Genomic DNA, 22,486 nt, shown 5'->3' with positions numbered 1-22,486 from the left:
CCTTAATACTTTACTAGAGGCCTGGTGCACAAAATTTGTGCATGGGAGGGGCGTGGGGGTGTCCCTTAGCCTGGCCTGTACCCTCTCCAATCTGGGACTCCTTAGGGGATCTCCAACTGCCAGTTTAGGCTCGATCCCACTGGGACTGCTGGCTCCTAACTGTTCCTGTGCCAACCTGATTGATGCCTAACTTCTCCCCTGCTGGCCCGATTGCCCCCAACTGCCCTCCCCTGCTGGCCCGATCACCCCCAACTGCCCTCCCCTGCCAGCCCAATCTCCCCCAACTGCCCTTCCCTACTGGCCTGGTCGCCCTTAACTGCCTTCCCCTGCCAGCCATCTTGTAGTGGCCATCTTGTGGCAGCCATCTGTAGTGGCCATCTTGTGGAGGCCATCTTGTGATGATGTCGTGCAACACCACCTAGGCTTTTATTATATAGGATTCTTGCTCTACCTTACAACATTAACAAAACTTGTTTCAAAATAACTGCACCAATATTATTCATATTAAAAGTAAAACTACTGACTAGAGTTGTATGTGTGTTTTTTGTTTTGTTTTTTCCTTAGAATATATACTAGTAAATGTACATGGAGTTCTAAAGTCATTTGAAATAATTCTCTTCTCTGTGTGGTTGTTTCCCATTGGGCATAGTGTTCATTTGGGGGGTCTGCATTCATACTTTGAAGCTTGCTGTAGCTATAGCTGCATTGTGCTCCACAGGGGACTCACATCATAGCTTGTTCAACCACAGCCCAATGAATATGCATTTGTGTTGTTTCTGATCTTTTGTTATTATCAACCACTTGCCTTTAACTCAAATACCACAATGCACCTATGATATTATTACCTCTATTTTAATATTACAGGCCTGAGGTTCGGAGAAATTGATTAATTTCCCCAAGTTTACATAGCTGTTGAAAGCCTAAAACTTGATATTAATTTCTAAGTATAATGCCTCATGGACATCCCCATCAACACATTCATTGATCATTTTCTGTGGTCCATTGCTTCCAGGCATCTTTGTGAAAATGAACAAACAAACAAAAGAAAGAAAAGAAGCCAGTCTCCACATGCATGTTTAGATCCAAATGGATGTGTGCCCAGGGCCTGGGCTGGGGGGGGGTATTCTCTAATACCTACAGCCAGAACCAGCTGAACATCTGCTCCTACCTTGCCATATCCTAATACATACAATAATTCACTACACACCCACACTTTTGCTTAATCAAAATGATACATCTAACTGCCACAGAAATGAGGTGTAATGCACAAACCCTTTGTGAGAACAGATAGCTTTGGTGTAAGTGTACAGAGCTACATTGAAATAATTTTATTAGAATTTTTCCTTTATTCAACAGTGTGGGGTTCCTAAGATATTTGATTTGAGTCTCAGTACAACATATGAAAAGACAGTACAGGAGCAATAATCTAATGCATGAACTGTTTTCATATGCCAGAAACCAGCCAGGACTTTGAAATGGCCACTAAGATGTCATTGTTTCAAACACAACACAAAGGCCCACCACACTATAGGTGAGTGACTCACCTTCCTGCAGGGGTGCGCCCCCGATGGCTTGCTGGATGCTTTCTGCGGGTCCTTTCCATCGATACACTGTGGGTAGAAGTAGGGCTAGTGAGCTGATTGTCCCTCCACAGATAAAAAAAAATAATAGAAACTCCTCTCTGTTTAGATTTATATTTAATTTTCATCAAGCTCGCTTTGTCTTTAGAAGTATGTATATTACAAAGTGTCACCTCTGGGACCCATGATGGCAATCCATCTCTTTTTCCCACATCTAAAGCTAGAATTGGCAGCATTCTCCTTATTCCATGAACTACTTTTAAATGACATGCAGGAGAAGAAAGACATTGTAGTTAAATATATAAAAATAAATTTTCTTGGCTTACTGGGATAGCAAACAAATATCTATGAGTAATGCCCCTATATTGCCAGCTAGCAGGGCACTTAATAAAACCCAAACAACTGTCACACACAGGTTATAAGGTCATTTCTCACATATAAGATAAACTAGAAATCTATCCAAAGGATAGAATCAGGGAGAACGTTATGAAGTTTGCTGGAAAATAAAAAATGAGTTTCACATGTTATTTCATTTCCCAAGGGCACTTTGATAAGCATACACACATATTGTCAATGCATACTGGGACACCGGTGCATGTTGGGGACACGGAAACAAGCAAGTTCAAAACCATAAATGTCATTTAATAACAAATTAAACATTTGCCACAGGTGACAGGAAAACAAATAAGTAAAATAAAGCTGTGTGGGGTTTTTGGGCTGCCAACCATGTGGAGAAAGACAGAAATGTAAACTATGGAGACACTGTCCTTCAGGAAAGTAATGGTAAGGTTTCTATTTATAACCTTTCTACTTAAAATAGTCACAGAGGCTTGTACCTGACAATGTTCCCTGAATAAATGAATGAATGCACGAAAATAAATGTTGTAGGAAAGTGATTTTATATGGGTTGTGGAGAAGAGGTGGGAATTCATGGACATGCTTTCAGAATGGTTTAACAAACAACAACCAGATTTCCAATGAAGTCTAACACAAAAGAAACCATTAGTTTTTAACATTTTCCAATACTGTGCACAACTGAACAACAGGAAGAATTTAGCTTAGTGGTGGTTAAACTTCAGCGTGCATTAAGATACACGCGGGTGTCTGCTTAAAGCGTAGACTCTGATTTAGGCCCAGGAATCCATACCTAAAGGTCCCAGCTCTGGCAGGCGTGGCTCAGTTGAGTGTTGACTTATGAACCATGAGGTCACAGTTTGATTCCTTGTCAGGGTTGCCCAGAGGTAGAAGTGTGGGGTGGACAGGGGGCAGCCAATCAATGTTTCTCCCTCATCACTGATGTTTCTATCTCTCTCTCTCTCCATCTTCCTTCCTCTCTGAAATCAACAAAAATACAAATATTTTTAAATGTCCAGGTGATTCTGACACCGTGTTCCCGAGATAGTATTTTGAGAAACTGTTCTATACCAAATGGCAGGCCTGAAGAAAGGCTTGGCTTTCCTGTCCTCTTTCCTCTGTGGGTTTTCTCTGATAGCAGTTTTTTGGAGGGGAGTTATTTTATTTATTTATTATATTTATTTTTCTTTGTAAGTCTGCATGACAACTCACTGTCCCAATATCATAGCCGAATTCAGCCTTCTTATAGGAAAATACTATTTCTTAAGCTCAGAATTTATTTTAAATTTGCGTCATCCCCACAAAAGCCGCCTTTTAAGTAGAGAAACTTGTGTTTCAATTGTGTGGTAAGTAAATGAAATTTGTAGGGTAGGGAAGGCAGAGAGAGTGAGGAGTAGAAAGATGCATTAAGGTTTTTCTTCAGATAGAGAAAGACCCTGTAAAAAAGCTGCAAATTTTTAACATTTATTTTAAAGTTATAAAGAAAATAAAATGTAAAAAATATTTTTCTTTGTATTAAAAAACAAATGAAAAGTACTTAAATTACATATTAGTGTTATCAGAAAAAATACAAATAGTTAATTGTGAATTTCAAATAAACCACGGATACTTTTTTAGTATTAATATAACATGTACCTGGGCATCCTGTATTTTGATTTGTTAAATTTGGTAACTCCAATATCTTCCATGTAAGAGTAGGGTTAGAATGACTGTTCTGGGTGCCATAGAGCGAAGGGCATGGGTTATGGATCTTTGAGGGGATCATGGACATAATTAAAGTCTGACTCCCACCTGAAGGAAGCCTTGCAAGATATTTCCTGTGACCTGGGAACTGCCATTTATATCAAACATCTGAGAAATTTCCCCAAAGGCTATTTAACTTGATCAATATGACAATTCTCTACCAGCAAGATCCTTTTAATGCCCCACAGACCTTTTTAATGAAAGATTGCAGAGGGCGATTCAGTGCACATAACCACATTCGTTTTCTAAATGTATATAATTATCTAATAACAATGTTGCATATGTCATCTTTCTCCTCTTTCCCATAGAAAACTCATATGTGCCTTTCTGCTTTAAGCATTCTTGAGTTCTGAGTGTTTTTTTGTGTGTCTCTGGTTTTCTCAAAGCATTCTATTTACTTTTTTTACAACGAGAATTAGTCACGAGGATGTAAAGCACAGCACAGGGAATACAGTCAATAATATTGTAATAACTGTGTATGGTGCCAGGTGGGTACTTGAAATATCAGGGGGACCACTTTGTAAAGTATATAACTGTCTATCCACTATGCCATACAACTGAAACTAATACAAAATAATATTGAATGTAAACTGTAATTGAAAAAGTTTTTTACAAATTTTTTTTTTCAATTCAGCACTGCTGACATTTTGGGCCAGATAATTCTTTGTTGTTAGGGGCTGTATTGTAGGGTGTTTAGCAGCATCTCTGGCCTCTACCCACTAGATAGCAGAAGCACTCCCTATGTGGACATGCTTACAGAGAGTACAGAGAAAGAGAGAGAGAAAAACTTTGATGTGAGAGAGGAATATCAACATTGCTTTCCATACATGCCCCAACTGGAGATCAAACCTGTAACCCAGGTATGTGCCCTAACCAGGAATTGAACCAGCAACCTTTTGGTGCACAGGATGATGTTCAACCAACTGAGCCACTCCAGCCAGGCTTTATATATTTTTGTGTATTAATTTTGTTCTTTTTTTTCTAATATTGTGAATTATATTCATTTATTTTCCTGCTAAATTCAACTTGCATTCTTTTAATAAACACAATTTGGTCATGATGTACTTTTTTTAAGGCTTAATATAACATTTTACTTTATTATAATACCCTATAACCTCCCTCTTCTTATTATAGATATATCACAATACAGAACATTAGGAAATATTTTAAAATGTAAAAAAGAAAACAATTTTCATTCATTCTTACAACTGAGAAATAAGATCTGTTGTATCTTGAGTGTATGTCTGTATGGGTGAACACACATCACACATTTGTGCACATATAGTTGATAACACACAACATATTCCATTGTGAAACTTATTTTCCCTTCGCATATCACATTTCCCTTGGCAAAAGTGTTCTTTTGTATTACCAACTAGAGGCCCAGTGCATGGATTCGTGCACTTGTGGGGTCCCTCGGCCTGGCCTGCAGCTCCTAGACATCCCCTGAGGGGTCCTAGATTGCAAGAGAGTGCAGGCCAGGCCAAGGGACCCCACTGGTGCACAATCGGGGCCAGGGAGGGACTGTGGGAAGGCTCCAGGGCGTGTCTGGCCTGTCTCACCCAGTCCCAATTGCCAGGACCCCAGCAGTAAGCTAAACTACTGGCCAGAGCGTCTGCCCCCTGGTGGTCAGTGTGTATCATAGCTACTGACCAAACGATTGAACTGTCAAACGGTCGCTTAGGCTTTTATATATATAGATACCATTTTAAGGGTTGCATAGTATTCTAACCCTTGTACTTAATTTACTTGATTAATTGATTAATTTTTTCTAATTGAATACAGTATATCCTCACATAACATCTTCACTTGCACTTTTAAGCAAAATGGCATACAATGAAACCAATTTTACCATAGACTAACTGATATAACAAGAATTAAGTTACTATGGCATCTCATCAACTTTATAATGAAACAATGTTATTCAAGTGCCTGCTATATATCAATTGCTTCCAGTTTTTCATTAAGGCACACATCACTGTGACTGTCATCCTTGCATCTATATTTTTGTGTTTTTGCTGATTACTTTTTCATTATTGATTTACTAGAGGCCTGGTGCATGAAATTCATGCACGGGGGTGGGGGTGGGGGTCCCCTCAGCCCAGCCTGCACCCTCTCCAATCTGGGACCCCTTGGGGGATGTCCAACTGCCGGCCAACCTGGTCACCCCCAATTGCACCCCCCCACCAGCCTGGTTGCCCCTAACTTCACCCCCCCACTGGCCTGGTTGCCCCCAACTGCCCCCCCTGCCGGCCTGGTCACCCCTCATGGCCTCTCCCACTGGCCTGGTCACCCCACGCAGCCTGTTGTTCAATCATTTGGTCATCCCTCACTAACCCCCCCTGCCGGCCTGGTCGCTCCATGCAGCCTGCTTGTTCAGTCGTTTGGTTGTCCCTCACTAACCCCCCTGCTGGCCTGGTCGTAGGCAGCCATCCTGTGAGGGTGTGAGGGTCAATTTGATTATTACCTCTTTATTATATAGGATAATATCTTTGTTTATACTAAAATATCAACCTTTCTCTTTTAATGTAAACCTAGTTTCAATCTACATGTGGCTTAGAATTTTTACATCTAGGCTTATTGAAAACATTGGCCTATGATTTTCTTTCTTATGTCCTTGTTAGGTTTTAATATCACAAACATGCTACTCTCAAAAAAGAATTGGGAATTACTCTTTCTTCCATTCTCTGGAAGAATTTGTGTAAGATCTGTGTTATTCTTTAATGCATATTAAAATTAGTCATTGAAACAATCCAGCCAGAACCAAATTTTTAATTATGTGTCTTTTAATTTTCTATTTTCTCTTGTGCTAATTGTAGTAAGTTGCATTCTTTAAGGAATTTATCTCTTTCACCTAAATTATATAACTTATTGACATAAAGTTCATAATATACAATTAGAATATTGATAATTTTGTGATATATTTAGTAATCACAAAAATTTATTTTTATTCCTGTTATTATTTCTCCCATCACTATTCTTTACTTGATTGGTATAGCAGAGGGTTATAATTGGATTAGTTTCTTAAAAGAACCCACTTTGAGCTGTATTGGTCCTCTCTATTGGATGTGTTATCTAATCTAGTAATTTCTACTTTTATCTTTTTTTCCTTTTTTCTACTTCTTTGGGTATATAATTTGATGTCTTTTCCTAATTTCTTGCTATAAATATTCTGCTTATTAACTGTTAGTCTCTTTTTTATTCTATATTTTGGGATATACATTTCCCTTTAAGAAGTTTTAATAAGCAATATTTTCTTTTTTATTTAGTTCAAAATATTTTCCATTCTGAATTTTTTTTTTTTTGCTTATGGGTTATATGTAATTGTATTTCATATCTTACAAAATGTAAAATTTTTTATTTTCTTTTGTTATTTGTTTCTAGTTTAATATCATAGTGGTCAGAAAACATACTCTCTATGATATTAAGCTTACATATATTGAAATGTGATTTATGGCTCAAATTATAAGCACATATTGTATAAATGTTCTATGTATACTTACTTTAAAAGACTGTGAAATTTCCACATTTTGTGAACATTGTTCTGTGTATGTCATGTTTTCTAATAATCTTATTCAGGTATTAACTATCTTTGCTAAGTTGCCATCTGATTGTTCTACCACTTAATGAGAGAAGTTACCTACATATTTAGTGTTTTCTTTGCTTTTTATTCCTTCTACCACTCCAATCCTCCATCTAAAATTATTTTTCTTCTGCCTGAAGAACGCATTTTTTTTTTTTTTTTTACTTTCTTTAGTATATATCTGCTGTCAAATAATTACCGGTACTCTTTTCTTATTTGTCTAAAAATGTCTATTTTGTCTTTTTTTTGGAAGGTTTTTTGTTTCTTTTCTTCCTTATTTGTTTGGTTGGTTAGTTGATTGGTTTTTAGTTTGGGGTTGTTGTTTTGTGGGGTTTTTGTATGTAGAATTCTTTCAGCACTTGTAGTCACCACTTCATTATTTTCTGCTTTCCACTGGTCCTACTGAACAAACAATTATTAACTTAAGTGTTGCTCCACTAAAGGCAATCTGTTTTTTTGTGTTGTCTAAGCTTTTAAGATTTTTGTATTTGTCAATTTAGAGAAAACTGACATCTTTTTAAATATTGCTTTTGTCTAATTGCTCCTCCCCTCCTCTGCTGGGTCTCTAGTCACAGTTACATTTGACCTTACCACTCTCCATGTCTTTTCATCCTTCTGTATTTTCAATCCTATTTCTCGTTACTTTATTATTGATATTCTCTGATCTAACTTTCTGTTCAATAAATCTCAGCTATATCTAATGTGCTATTACTATCATCTTTGTGTTCTTAATTTTGACTATTATACTAGTACTTTGTAGTATTTAAATTGGCATTAATTTTTCTCCACCCACCATTTTAAATTATCTGACAAAATACTCATTTGTGTATTTTTTCAATTTAAAGTCTGTGTCTAATAACTTTATCCCTCCAATATCTGAAACCTGCCATAGGCCCTCTCTATTGTTAGTTATTTCTACTGTGTTTGCTTATGTGACACTGTTGCCTGTATCCCTGATTTTTTTATTGTATGCCATACATTATATTTGCTAAATTTTTGTGAAATATTTTGACATTAAAAATTCTGTTATTATCTTCACTACAAAGAACCTATGTTGCTTCTGTCAACTATTTGGGTCCTGGCAATCTGGGACCACCAACTTTTAGTTCAGAAATAAAAAGGATTTGCAGGAAATCCAATCCTTCCCAGGGCTATTTGCTCTGCTCTGTCATTACTTCTAGAGTAACCCCTATGGGGTATGAGTCCAAAGCCAGGGATTTTCACCAGGGCCCTATTGCCCTCCTTCTAGCCCTGAATGCAGATTCCTACTTCCTCTCAAGGCATCAAGAGCATCCATCAGGCTCTCAGCCCCTTATTTCTTTTCTCTAGAACCAACAACCCACACTCTTCCACGGAAAGCAGCCCTAAGCAGGGAACTCAGTTCCTCTACTTTCTTGAAGACACTCTGATGCCTTCATTGATAACACTGCTGTTGCCCTTCGGAGCTTCTGAGCCCAGCAGAGAATGGGGGCCAGCTTTCCTCCATAGTTGTAAGCAAAAAGCATCATAGTAACATCAATGACAGTAGAAGCTGAGGATGAGGCATCCTTCTCCAATCTTTCTTACCCATGTTATTCCTATGTTTCCTCCTTGTTTTCAGTAGAAGAATTTCCTAAATTACTTAATAACACCATCTACAGAACTGGAAGCCAACATGTCTGTAGTTTATGGCTTTTTAATTCCCTTTGTTACAACAATTTAGCTTTCAGACTGACAAGTAAAACATGTATGAAGTTGATGTGCTAATCCTATTTCTTGGGGGGAAAGGCTATGATTTGTAATATGTGTTGTAGCATTATTTACATGGCAGGAAAATCTGTTTGGATATGAATGTGAGCTTCTTGGAGGACTCTAAAGAATAGCATGCTTTTCCCTTGCCTCCTCCACACAAACGACATGCATGCCTTTGTGTTACAAGTTCCGGGCTCTTCTTGGGGTAAAGTTGTAGGGGGCTTAACAAACGGGTAGCACCAGGAGAGCAAGGTGATGCAGAGGCAGCAAGGACGGGTGTGGGTTTGGGCTTTTTCTGTTGGGAACTGTGTAGCTGAGTACAGTGCCCCAGAAGTAGAGACCTTGGCAGAATCAGAAGGAAGGTGGTTGCATATCAGAGCTGCCACCAATGGGCAAAGCTTATGTGAACAGACAGCACTGATGTCATTTGGAGAAGCTATAACTATAAGACAGTGAGGACCAGCCCTCCACATGGGACTATAACCAAAAAAATCGAAGGAACAAAAGTGAACTGAGGATAAGAAGCCCCGCCCCTATCTTCTTGAGCCCTGTTAGCCCCAGATTTCTGGTAAAACCAACGAAAGAGACAGAAACAGTTTCAAAAGTGACTGATATTGGAATGCTCATTAACCTTCACAGGTGGGAGCCCTAGCCATATTTCATTTGATTTAAGAAAATGAAGAAATGTGACCTTTCTGGTACTGGAGTGTCATCAAGTAATTCATTTAGGTTAGATTCATAATAGTAAAATAGAAAAAACAACCTAAATGTCAGACAATAGGGCAAAGAGCAATCACGGTATAAGCAACTCCATACAATTTGATGGTGATAAGAGAAGATTTGACTTTGGGTGGTGGGCACATGGTGCAATATACAGATCTTGCATCATAGAAACCCACACCTGAAACCTGTATGATCATATTAACCAATGTCACCCCACCCTCCTCCCAAAAAATAAGGGGGAAAAAACTCTATTCATATTGTTTAGCAATATAGGGAATGTTAATGAAATGTTTTAGTGCAAAGAGAAAGCAAACTTGTATCTATCTATGACAGCAGTTTTTTAGAAATTGTGTTCAAATAAAAATGAAGTCTGCCAGAAGCCAATTCCAGCCTATCAGCAGGGCTGAATCATCTGGAAATGGCTGAGGGCATTTCCCCAAACCTGAAAAGGATGCATAAATGATTGCTTGCTGCCAGACAGCTGAGGGTGTTTCAATCTACCTGTTATTGCCTCCTGCTGGCCAAACACCTGAACAGCCGTAGGCAGTTTTTCCAATTTGACAATGGATTCTGTATATTAAACCCTGGCCTTTGATGTGTATATCTACCTTGCCTTAGGACAATTTGTGTTAATAAAAAGCAAGGGGTCCTGAGACAAGGGAGAACTTGGTTTCTTTAGCCAAGCTCCTCTGGCCCCCCAAAATGCCTTCCAAAATTATGTTTTGTCTCTGGACTCTTGATTAATTTACACACAGCGCCTTCTCCAGATTCCTGAACCCTTCTAGATGCCAAGAAACACACACCGTCAAAGTCTTTAATAGAAGAGAAAAGAATTGATACTTTGACATACTTTGGGTTAATGCTTTTGTTTGCTGTTTCTATGTTTTTTCTTTTTTTAAAATATATTTTATTGATTTTTTACAGAGAGGAAGGAAGAGGGATAGAGAGTTAGAAACACCGATGAGAGAGAAACATCGATCAGCTACCTCCTGCACACCCCCCACTGGGGATGTGCCTGCAACCAAGGTACATGCCCTTGACCGGAATCGAACCTGGGACCCTTCAGTCCACAGGCTGATGCTCTATCCACTGAGCCAAACCGGTCAGGGCTCTATGTTTTTTCTTATCCCAAAATGAAGTGCTTTTTACTTTTTAATGATACATAATTGATTTATGTGTACAGATTTAGTATTATTCTATTCACTTGATTATTAATCATGAATTTACTTAACAAATGTTTATTTAGCACTTACAAAGGTACCAAACACTATGCTAGCTGATATTATTACAGTAGTAAACAAAACTAAACAAATCTCACAAGAACCAGATAATGGGGGAGGGGGAGGCATAAACAACACAAAAGCACAAATATGTACTCATAACTCTTATTCAAGTTACTCCTTTCTAAAGTGAGTGCTATATAACACTTTCAGGTAACTTTAGAATTATTACTCAAGCTCAGACATGAAGAATATGGAGCCAGAAGAAAAGGAAATGGAAGAAACAGCCTCCATGGAGATGCATCAGAAAGGGACAGGCCCCATTTTGAGGCTCGAAGAGGGGGCAGAACCTAGTATGAGAATGGGCGCCACTTACTGGTTAGAATGTCTGTGCACATCACATTTCCTCTAATGAAGTTAGGGTGCAACCTCCATGCCCATACTCTCTCAGACAATTTTAACTTCTTCCCTCTATAGCATGGTCATTGAAAGAGAGGTTAGTTAATCATGGAACTAATGTATCAGGACTCAAAAAGACAGTGAAGTCACGAGTGTTAGTGCAAAACTCTTGGACAAGTCATGGTAAAGGGTGTGAGTATCCCAAGCTGAAGGAGTGAGGGAAAGAGTAGTTACCAGAACCTGGAATACATGTTGTGTGTAGAGGGTCAACCGAAAGGGCTTTGGCTTTAGGGCCTGAGACACAGCCAACTTGCAGCCACCCCAAAGGGAGGGAATAATTACCTTCACCTTATCCTCTCTGTCCTCCCATTGATCTCTCTCTCTCAATGATGTTCTCCATTGGCCAAACCCAGCCAGAACCCAGAGGGTAGAGAGAACCAGGATGTGTGCCACACAGAGCTTCCATGGCAAAGAGCTGTGGGAAGAATGGTAGAGAGAGGATTTATCTAGAAAGGCAAATGGAAGATATCCAGCATGGGTGACAAATTGACCCAACTTGACTCCTTTGCTTTGCTGTTCAATAGAGAACCTAATGCAAGTGGTCCAGCAGTCATGACACCAAGGTTCAGAAGGAGTCACTGTCATTGCCCCTGTTGCTGACCACATCCAATCCAAAATCTAACTAATCCTGAGATATTCCTGCTTTCAGGGATAAGAGGTGAGGGGAGAGATAGTTAATGCCACCTCTACTTCTCTATCCTCTGAACACCCTGGATTGGCTTCTATTCTATGAACTAACTCTGTTCAATTGGTCCACGTGATAGGTTAGGGAAAATTAGGATAAACTAATACCCTTAACCAATCTTCCCAATAAAGGGCTCACTGGAGCACCTCTAAAATCTTCCATACTCCTAAAGTTGGGGTCATAAATATTTTTAGTTTTCAATATCTTCTCAGCAGTCCTTCTATCAAATAATTATTGATACTTTTTTCTTCTCATTTTTCTTACAAACATCCTGAAATGTTTTTGCCAGTTCAAAATGGGTACAAAATAGCCCATTCCATTTTGAACATCAAGGTAAAGCATCTAAAAGTCCATTTTAAGGACTCATCTGATTTTCACGCACTGCAAATGAGTAGAGTCAGTAGTAACACAATCATCATACCTCTTTTGGAAAGGAATAAGAATAACATGGCAACTGCCAATGTCCTGAAAAAAAAACTCTGCCCCATAACTAAATGAAGGATTTAATTCCTTGAATAGGACTTCAACAATTAGCCACTCAGGCTGCCCTTTCTCTGAATGCAATTTGCAAAATATCCACAGAGCCACAATCAAAACATAAGACCCATCTTATAATGGGCAAAGACTTATTAAATAGGACACAAAAAGCACTATCATAAAAATGTGACAAAGTTGATCTTTTTAAATAATTTCCTTTATCAAAAGACATCATTAAAAGAGTAGAAAAATGGGCCAGAGACTAGGAAAAAAATTGTGATATACATAGCTGACAAAGGGCTAATACAGAATATATAAAGAATTTCATATACCAGTAAGAAGGAGATTAAACAAAAAAAAAATTTTTCAAACTGGGTACCAGACAAACATACTACACACACACATACACACGCACACACACATACACACAGTAAAAGGATCAATAAACATATTTAAGATACTAAACAAAAAAAACAATCTTCATACACTACTAGTGGGAATGTATACTGGAATAGTCAAATAAGCTCTACTATATTCATATAATGAAATATTACTCAACAATAAAACAAAATAAACTGTTACACACAACAACATGGATAAATTTTACAGATTGAAAGGACCAAAACACAGAAGAGTATATTGTATAGGATTCATTTCATGAAGTGGAAGAAGAGGCAAAACTAATCAATGGTGATAGAAGTTGTGAGAGTGGTTACCTGTGAGGTGGGAGTATTGCCTGGGAAGAAGCACAAGGGGACCTTCTGGGATGCAGGAAACATTCTGTCTTCATCAGGGTGATGTGTGTGTAGATATGTAAAAACTCACTGGACTATATACTTATAATCAGTGCACTTTCTGCTCATTACCACATGTATGCTTTGCTTCAGTTTTTAAAAGCAAAAATCAATCAGGACCCACTCCCCAAGTATCCTCCATCAGGATAACCTCTTGTGGGTTTAGCGAAATTAAAATGAATGCACTTTGTAGTTCCCTTGGGTGAAAGTCTAACGTGACAGACCACCACAAATTCCAAGGGTAATTGAATTGACTCAATCCTCTCTCATAATGAAATTCTGCAAGTTTGGATTTAGCTGAGAGCACAGAGACTCCAAAGGAGCTGTTAAGAAGGATGGTTGAACAAGCTTGTTACATTCTTTCTCAAAGTATTTGAATACCTATTTTTAAATAAAATAAGTATTTAAATATACCAGTTAGGTAGGTCAATGGAGATCCATTATTGTCAAATAAACTAAATCGAGGACTCTCCCACAGGGAAAGGATGAGAAAAAAATTTTTTTGAAGGTGCTTTGTGCTCATTTGCAGCCAAATTCAATAGCTTTCATGCAGAAACCCAAGGGAGTTTTTATTGAATTCAGTCCTCGAATTGTTTCTAGCTAACCGGCTCACTTCTATTCATAGCATTAGTTTCTATTAAAGGACAAGCCTAGAAAGTCAAAGAATTTAGAGCTACTGTTTTACTTGAATAATCAACACTTCCTAGCTGCCTTTATTGTTCTCTTCCAAAGGGATAGAAATTAAACTGACTGCTTTTTATCAGCTGAGCTGAAACTTTCCAGGAACAGAGATTTACATACTATATATAGACAGTAACTGTAAAAATGTGATCAGCCATGAGAAGAAGCCAGGTATGGCCCTGTGATGGAAACAACTGGAATCAGTGGTCTTCTTACACTGAATGGTGAGAATGAGGGTTGGCTACAAATTTAGCACATCTCCATGGCAGCAGATCTCTCTGGAAGATGTTTTGACTTTTTAATGCAACTAAAATATGACTTAAAGTTACCTTCAAAATTCTGAAATTATTTTAGGTTAAGTGAGCAAATCTCAAGGAAACTACCTCTAGTCACTCAATGATCTAAGGGAACAACCAAGTAATAAATTTTTATTTTTTAAAAAATCAAAATTTGAAAAGGATTCTTCTATTCCAGAACCCATCACCTTGCTACTAAAACCTGAAGGCTTTGAAAAATCCTACCCTGATCACTAACTTTGAGGGGATCATCTAAGTCTTTATACCAGAGCTTTACTTTTGATTTTTAAGGGAATTATAGCATGATAAATTGCAATCTAATCATGGGTTTAAGTGACCTTTCAGAAGTAATATTCAAAAGCCCCAAGAGGCCTATGTCAGGACTTTAAATCCTGTGTTTAAATGTACGATGGTTTTTATCTTTGTTAGCTGTCAAAGTGCTGGAACTAAAACTCATCTCTGATCTTCCCACACTGATACTTTACTACCAACAATGAGCCTCGCCCCAAACGTCTCCACCATTGATCTTAAAATTTCTTCTGTGTTATGGTGCAAAGAAGTATCTGGGATTTTAAAAATGTATTAAGCTATTGCCCATTGTCATACCTTTTCACCCATAGGAGAGCAAATCATCCTTGAGGCATTGAAGGCTATTCCCTCCAAAGAATAGATGTTTGACCCTGGACAGCATTGAGAGTAGCTGCCATGGGGAAGGTAAGCAAGGAGCCAAGTAGCTCCACTGTCTGAGGAAGGTGATGCATTCAGATCTTCATGTGTTTTGATCATCTAAAAAGGGATGCCACCGGACCCTCACGAAAGAAACTAAAGGAAGAAAAACACTTGGGTTCACAAAGTTATAATAGAAGACAAGCTTGACACTACCGAATCCTGATGATGTCATTACTACTGCTAGACAATCATTCGTTATTATTCATTACTACTACTTCCTTTTTCTCCTTCTCCTCCTTCTCCTTCTCCTTCTCCTTCTGCTACTCCTCCTTCTAGACTGTCTTGCCACTCAGAATCACTAGCACTTTTTCCCAAGGTCTCAGGGGAGGAGTCCAGAATTGCACATCCCAGTACCCCTTCTCTGTATGGTTTCAGGTTAACATATGCTAATAAGAGACACTTATGTGGGATTTGCAATGTGGAAAAGAAAAAAACCCTATTTTCCAGAAGCAGCTGCAAGCAGATTTGAGCTTTTAACTTTAAGCAGCTTCTAGGGAAAAACTACCCTCTTGAATGCTTTAGGCTGATAATCTTGCTGGAGGCTTACTTGACCTTTGTTCCCACAGCCTTTATAAATATCACTTAAGACTTCACTTTCCTCATTAAAACGTTTTATATTGGAAATGCACTGGGTGGCTTAAGTTGTCCTGACTGACCTTTTATATCTCAAAATTCTGAGCTAAACTACCATCGCATTGTAAGATGTTGGTATTACTAGTTTTCTTTACAAATGATTATATAATCGAATCGCATTCTTCATGGTAGTCATGTTCTATAAAGTCACTGTGGACACTGAATTGGAGAACGCTGAACCACTTTTCCTAGGGGAAACACAGGGTTAGGTCCCTGGGAGCCTCCGGTCCAACATTTTCATTAACCAATCAATACATTACCCTGTTTTGTGTGTGATTTTCTTTAGAGACAACTTATTCAATATATAGTTGCCTAATTAACATTGAACGGCCAATAGCACTATATCTCATGTCTGAATGAAATTAAACCAACATGTATTTTCTTCAGAAGGCGCACCACAGCCCTCTTGTACTGAGGAACACTAAACAGCATTCAGCACTGCCCTTGGGAGCTATTTTAAACAGCAAATTCGCCAACAAAATTTTTTTAATGTAAAAAAAAAAAAGTGTCACTTAATAGACCATGAAAGGACATTTGTGTGAATCTGAGAGCTGAAACAGGAAGGCAGAGTGTCACCTTCTTTGATCCCAGCTAGGAATGTGTACTTAGGATGAGTCAAGATTTTTGCAACTCTGTGCCTGCTTAAAATACCTATAAAAGCACCTTTGGTATTGATTTGCAAGTAGGCAAATTTGCAAATATGGCCTCTGCAGAGAATGAGGATCGATGATATTTGAGAAATGCCTTTTCATACTGACACAGTCAGGGAAAGAATTAAGACCAGAATCTCTGCCTTCTGCTTCCAAACCTGTTATCTTCCCTTTGTAATTTGGGTATACACATCTGTATACTCTCTTCTCTTTTTACTGCACCCATTCATAACTCAAAATTACTCTGGAAATTTAAAAAAAAAAAAAGAAGCCATTCAAGACACACTAGCTGATCAAGCATATGGAAAGCTATGGGCAATTCTACGAGTTTATGCAGACTTTTCCACTGTTCAATAAATAAAAGAACAAGGAGATAGCAAAGAAGTAAGAATGAGAGATAATGCTAGTAACCTATTTTTTGGTCCATACTTTTATGAGTCCTTGTTCATTCTGATCTATCAATGAAAGATATACATGTAAAAGCAGTTTTCATAGCAAACAGGGAGAGAACAGACCAGGAAGCCTCTAAGCCCATCCAAAGAAAAGGCTGAGGCTCTGTGGTTGCCCTTCATACCACATATAAAAAATCCATACATTATACACAATGGTACCTATAGTGCCAACAATGCCAAAACACCTTTTCTTAAACTTTTTATCCACCCCTTTCCTATAAGCAAAATAAAACTTCAGCTGTTTTCATCAACTGATAATATGGTGATTAACAACGTATTTCATTGTTTTATATCTAAATTCTTTAGAATTCCAGGAAACTACTTTTAATGCTTTGGGATCAATTGTGCATATAAAGTATTTTAAAACAGATTGAATTCCAACTCTCTGATACCTAATTACTAAAGGAGATCCCATCTGTTGAGTTAAAAGCATTTAAAACCTGAGGGGTGCGATGGGATGAATTTTTCCAGGACCAAAAGAAAACCTATATTTATAGCAGCTGATTTATTTGGTTGATAAACAGTGTGTGCTGTGGTTTATAATTTTTAAGGCATGTGAACTGGAACACATTAGATATTACAGAAAGAGTGAGTTGATGATTTACAAGACTTCATATCAGGCCTATTGACCTTCTCAATACGAAAGGTTGGTGGTCATAACAGCACTGAGAAATGCAGCCCTCAAGAGTCAATTTAATGTAGAATAAACTCTTTAACAACCAGCAAGATGGCCACATCAGCTGCTCCATCCACAGATTATGCTGCTGTTGTAAAAAGCACTTTTTAAAATAAAAATTTCATAGGCTTTGTTTTTAAAAACAAATGTTCCCCCTACCAAACCAGCAGTTTCTTCTTATAAGCACCTTTGTGTAATAAGAATATTGGGTGTGACAATAATAATAATAATAATAATAATAATAAAGATGGGGCAGGTGGGCAGGGAAATGCACTTCCCACCCTAATAAAAAGAATGCTGACAGCAATTTGCTTCCTGTCCTTCTAAAAATTTATCTCAAGTCACAAAACAAAGATGTGCCTGACTGCCCTTTGTTCTGGTTAAACACAGTCATCTCATCCTCAATGCAAACAATATTAGCCCATGTACAACCCGATACAATCAATAAATGGACTTAGCAATTGGTGATGCTTCATGTTAACACCCTCACACTAAAGCTGGTCTTTTGAGAACTGAATGTCTCACTTAATTACCAGAGTCATATGTCAAGGGAATTCCCAAAACAGTCGATCTAAACATATCTCAAACATAGTCCATCAAGGTGGAAAAAAAAATCCTAGCAGAGATTTTTTTGAAAAAGTATTGACCTCCCTACCACTGGAATTGAAAAATAAAATTGTGTCACCACTTGCTTGATCTTTGATTCTGTTTTTGTATTGTTTGTGGTTTTCTTTCCATGGCATTCCGTAAGCAATTAGCCAAAACCACTCAGAGGGGAGTGGGAAAAAGAGAAGCATGATATGTCCCTATAGGAAAAGTCAAGTTTAAAAATAAATTTTTAAAAAATGCTTTGATTGGTGAAACCTGATCCTATGCAGAAGTTGAGTGAAATGGAATCTAGAAACAACAGGAAAGCATCGGGATGCCAAGTGAAAACCTGACACGGTATATAGTGGAACCTATTACCTGGCAGGCAATGCCTTTTCTTAGTGTGTCAATTGTTTTGATGATCAAAGCAAACTTTGCAATACCATAACTTTCCTTGGGGTCTTTGTTTTATTTGAAAATCCCTGTGTGTGTACTGCTATTCTAGAACTTATGCCATTGTGTAATACCATCTGTGTATGGGTGTCTGTCTTCCCACTTTTACATTATGAGGTCTTAGATATTGTGACAATTTATTAGTGATCTTTGCATTTTTGAAACCTAGAATAGGACCTAGCATATAGTAATCATTCAATAAGTGTATTTTGGATTGAATTAACTGTACATGTGCATGTCCTTGAACCATTTGTATGCCATAAGCGTCTATAGACGCAAGTGGCAGAACTTTTCTAATTAAATTCAAAATATTGTGGCAGTTAACTGGTTAAATACTAATGATCTTTTGTAGTCAAATTCACAGATGCTCATCAGAGAGTTTCTAGAACTCACATATCCTTTTAAAGTATCCAATAAGTCAAAATTTAATCAACATTCATTCATTCAACATGTTTTATGGAGCAACTACTGTTTGAAGTCACTCAAATAGGTCATGTAAATGGTAAGATGTTGTCCTGGCCTTCAATAAAACTTTATTCAGAATGGAAATCTAGATATATAAAAGCCTAATATACAAAGTGTCCCCTCGGGAGTTCAAGTGGGAGTTTGATCGCTTGCTACGACATGTGCTGACCACCAGGGGGTGGCGCGGAATGAAGGAAGGTCCCAGCTGGCGGCTGGCAGCTGGCAGCCGGCAGCCACTAGGGACCCTACTTGTGCACAAATTCCATGCACTGGGCCTCTAGTATAAGTATAAAATCTAATAAGGTAAAGAACACAAAAGACTTAAAAGTCACACAGGAATAATTGCCAGGTGAACAGAACAAGCGAGAATCACTAAGGAGCACAGGCAAAGGAGACATTTCTTTAAGCTGAAGACTGGTTTGTCAGGAAAAGGCAAGTAGCATGTGGGATTTGAGGTAGGTTATAAAGAAAAAGTTTGCCAACTTAATAAAGAAAGAGCTAAGTCATTTGAAGGGATTTTATATCCTTTCTCCAACTTCCCTTTCCCCTACATGCCCATTTCCAATCAGAACTGAAATGGAGTAGTGGCAGAGAGAGTATTTTAGAACAATGATATGTATGTTCAGGGGCTGTGAGTCAAAAGCCCATGCCGTGCTGGCTGTGGGCTTATCCTTCCAGAACAAGCACTGGTGTAAAGTGTCTGCAGTGGCACTGCCTGGTAGTGAGTCGTTCAGGGTGGGGAAGCACCCTATGATCCCTGAGTGGCTTCCTTCAGCACTGCTCCAGAGCTCCTCAGGGGTCCTCTAAGTCTACTTCTTTAGCAGGAATTCTGGCCCCAATTAGGCTTCCAGAAAAACAAATACCATAAAGTGTGACTTTTTAAAAGATAAAATGTATTCTAAAAATGTTTAGTTTTCCTTTGGAAAATGCAGCCTGGCAGGCACATTCATAATACTTTATGTTCCACAATAATGTATGGGAATGTTTCTGCCCTCAGGCCAACCACTTTAATATCTCTCTCTCTCTCCCTCCACACACACACAAACACACACACTCATACACATGCACACATACATTTCCTGGAAAAGTCATCCAAGGATCTTCAACAAATTATTATGAGCCCTTGATGAAACACTAATAGAAAAAAAATTAGAGGAAAGGCAATTGATTATTTTAAGGATGGAAATCTCCAAAATATTATAGTCCATATATATATATATATGCACTAATTGATATTTAAGTAGGTTTTTCAAAGTTTTTAACTTGGATATCATTCAAGATGATTCAAAGAAGCCAGTCAGATTCTTTGGCATCATTTCATGATTCAGATTTCTAGGCATCACCTAGAGATAGTCTGGTGCTGTTCTTACCTGAGTACCCGAAGCTGGGTTTGAAGTCAAGTTATCTTAAAATAGTCTTGGTCTTTGCCCTTGAAGTAGCCCTAGTCATAGACCCGTGAGTCCATTCCCAAGGGAGTCTGAACATGAATTGCTTTGAAGTCTCCAGTTTTACACTAAAATTCCTTGTTTAAATAGTGGAATCACTAGGTACAGCTGTAATTTTAGTCCTGATGTCAGCTAAGGTCACTAAAGTTTCCCAGTGCATCTCAGCAGATTTTAAAGTTAATTAAAAGCCTATGTTGTACAGGTGTGAAAGGCAATTGGCACCCTCTTTATCTGTTTTAGTTTTTGTGTCCTCTCCTTGTACCAAGGTGTTTTATTTTGGACTTGATGGTTACGGAATATGCCTTGTTGGGGGTGGGGGGTGAGGGGGCGGCAGCCAGTGCTTCTCTACATGCTCACATTTACAAAGTTCTTCCTCTAGAGATGCCCAAGTCATATCATCCGGGCAAGCCGCACCCCCCCCCCCTCACCCCCACCTCACCCCCACTCCCCCGCCCAACCCATGGCAATTACTGCTTTACTGAGTTTAGGGACCCTGGGCTTAAGTTCAGTTTGAATTAACCCCTTGTCATGCTAATAAGCTTCCACACTCAATGGGGACCCAGAGCTCTTGTTGATCCATTTACAGTTGTTCAATAGGATGGTGTGTTTGGGGCCCTTTAAAAGGCATGAGATGAAGCATTTGGGGCTGCTTTTCATGAGGATCTGGGCAATGGATGCATTCCCCTAAACACCTGAGGATCACAATCTTTTTTTTTTTTTTTTTTTTTGTGACAGAGGCGTAGGCAACTGCAGGACAAGCAGCATTTCATAGAGTCCTCATGAGCCACCAGCTTTTTGGAGCATGGACCTCAGCACTCCACGCAGTGACACTCTTCCTCACGTGGAGTGATCACCTAACAGGCCGTGTACTACATGGAACAGAGTCCTTCCCTTGAGCGGTCTACAGAACACAGACTACTGCCCACACGAGACACACAGCCAACCATCACAGAAGAAGAGTCTATCCCTAAGTCCAACGTCAATCACTGCTTATCCTGAAATTAAGGCACACAATTTAGTCCAAGACTCATGGAAAGGTCCAGGCCAAAACCCAGGGCCCAGGGCCACATTAGGAGATGCCCCAATTTCGTACTCCTGTGCCCAAGCACTGACTACCGAAACTTCCAAGTTGGGTCAGTGAAATCTCTCACACACGCCTGAACTTGGTAGAACGTGGCAAAGGTAGCATAAAGTACCAGAGCACACACTAGGCAGCAGGCAGCAGCCAGCAGGCAGCAGCTCAGAGTGCGGGCTCACCAGCAGGCAGCCAAGCCTGTCACAGGCCAGAAGCAAGAGAAGTTCCCCAGGGGGTAGTGGTCGCTACCTAGACCATCCTGCTCACAGCACCAATCATTCTGTGGGTGCCCTTAGGCGGCAGGATCAACTCCCAGAATTGGTCTAGATGTTGGGACTGTGGATGCAACACTAGAACAAAGAAAGTGTGAAAAGGCTTATTATTCACATAATATTGCTTTCCGGGAAGGAATGGGCAGCCACCCAAGCTGGTCCCAAATGGCTTGAGCGAAGGGAGGGGAGTCTGAGTGTTTAGCATGGTTAGAGAGCAGGACCCCTAAAAGTTTCCTTATGCAAGCTGGTTGACTCCAAAGTGCATGAGCTTTCTTGCTGGCTTGACCAGACAGATGTGAGGCAAGAGAAGAGAGAGGCGTAGGGTTTGAAAATTGTCCATGGCCAACCATCAAAAACGGAGTCAGACTCTTTATCACAATTAGTTTAAGAACCATGATTTAAATTAACTGATTTTCAAAAGTTTTTTATTTTATTCAGTAATAACGTATTTTTCCCTCTTTATCCTGAAACAAGGAATGTCTACGGGATTTAGTCTTTCTTTGATTCCCTAAATCTCCAGATGTTTTCCTAGAGTCAGGAGCAGAGATTCAATTCTATTTGTGCAAAAGATAAATGGTTAGAAAAAAAATCTTAAGTCTTCAGCAAAATGCAACTCAGTGATTTAAATTGCCAGAAATTGATTTATCCTATTCTTTGCAAGAATCAGGAGTAATTAAGAATTACTTTTGCATTTTTCCCAACCAAAACATGAATGCATTCCT

This window comes from Eptesicus fuscus, chromosome 7 (assembly GCF_027574615.1).
Source record: "Eptesicus fuscus isolate TK198812 chromosome 7, DD_ASM_mEF_20220401, whole genome shotgun sequence".
NCBI classification, from domain to species: domain Eukaryota; kingdom Metazoa; phylum Chordata; class Mammalia; order Chiroptera; family Vespertilionidae; genus Eptesicus; species Eptesicus fuscus.
This window is presented reverse-complemented; position numbering follows the sequence as displayed.